Genomic DNA, 1,760 nt, shown 5'->3' with positions numbered 1-1,760 from the left:
GCGAGCGGGGTGGGGCGAGTGGGGGTCTCGTCCCCGATCCAGATTGGATCGGGAGGGGGGAACGGCGTGGGGGGGGGGAGTGCGGGTGGTTGGGTTAGGGTTTGACCAGGGGTGGGGGGTTATGGGGGGGAGTGGGGTGTGGCCGGTTGGGCCGGTGGCCGAACGGGCCGGCCTGCTGGGCCGAAGCCCAGTGGGGGGGGGCTTTCTCTCTTTTCCCTTTTTTTTTCTTTTGTTTGTTTTCTGTTTTCTTTTATTATTTCTTTCTTTCTTTATTTTAGTTGCATTTTTAATTTAGTAAAATATACACTTAGTATTTCAACTAGTCCATAGTCACAAAAATAAATGTAGACCCCAAATAACTTAGTTTGACATTTTATTAATTATAAAAGGTATTTAATTAATCTCTTTGCTACTGTTTTATTTATCTCATAGTATTTAAACATTTTATAAATGTGCGGTTTTCCCATCATAATTATCTATGCAATATTTGGTTCACTCCGAACATTTTAGTTTTAATATTTGAAAAGTTTTATCGTTTGCCTGATTTTGAACTTGAATTTGAATCGGTTTCGAACTAACTCGAGATTAGCAACTATAATTGAGGTGACGTGGCATCATTAGCAGAGGAGCACTGTAGCTTAATTACCCGGGCGTCACAATTCTCCTCCACTACAAGAAATCTCGTCCCGAGATTTAAGAGGGGAAGTGCGGGGAAGGGATTAGGTTGCGAAATTCTAACGGGTCTTGTTGGTCTTGGCTACTCTTCTCGAGGAGGTCGATCCATTACATGGTTGTCTTCACTTCTCTGCTTCAGGTCATCATGGTGATGTCGTTCTTTTCTCGGGAACTCCAACGTACTTACGAATAGGTAAGGTGCAGCTCGGCTACGACAGAATGCTTATGAGGGAAACAATCTGGGGGTTAACCCATGAATGAGCATAAGATTATCTCTTGAGTCGAACATATCGAATACATCAAGAGTAAGGTACGAAGGTACAATAAGAGGTTCCAAGTGGATAGATAGTTGCTCGAAGTCTGAACCAGAGTGAGAAAGGGTTTCAGAGCAGCGAGAGTAAGTATTGCGTCTGATACCAGAATAGAGCATTAGGAAGGTGGCCCGTGAATTAAATACGAAGCCAAGCGTGAGGAATAACTTCGACAATAGGGTGTATAGGAGAGTCAGGTTTCGTTCCTGGGACCTGTGGGTTATGGGCCCACCATGTGGGTTAAAAGTAGAAAGGGGGGGCTGACATCTTGTACGATCACGATAGCAAGGCATGTCAGAGAGTAGCATGCCAGTTATGTCGGCAACAATGTCGGTACCAAGGGCGAGGGACGAAGAGAACCATTTTCCTGCTCGTTGAACGAGGCGGACCAGTAGGCAAAGTTCTCGTCCATCGGTGGTTACCGGAATGTCATCAACAAAAGTAACAGGGTCTTACTGACAGAATTGTACAACAAGGTGTTTACATAAGCGGAAAATATTACTTCTCAGATCATATAGATCACAAGAAAGGTTAAACCAACAATGGAAGGAAAATATGATCATCAGATTAAACAGAACAATGGAAAGGAAAATGTGTTTAAACACATATTTCAGGGGTATATCCTTCCTAATAACAAGCAGAGCATGATATCCATGACAGGATATAAAGTAGAAAACCATTTAGGTAAGGGGGAAGGAATCTCCTGATATTACCCATACAACGGTGTTAGGATAAGTGATAAATAAAATTTAGCATCGTGCTTCAAATGTTCCT

The sequence above is a fragment of the Triticum dicoccoides genome, chromosome 7B, assembly GCF_002162155.2.
Source record: "Triticum dicoccoides isolate Atlit2015 ecotype Zavitan chromosome 7B, WEW_v2.0, whole genome shotgun sequence".
Lineage (NCBI taxonomy): Eukaryota > Viridiplantae > Streptophyta > Magnoliopsida > Poales > Poaceae > Triticum > Triticum dicoccoides.
This window is presented reverse-complemented; position numbering follows the sequence as displayed.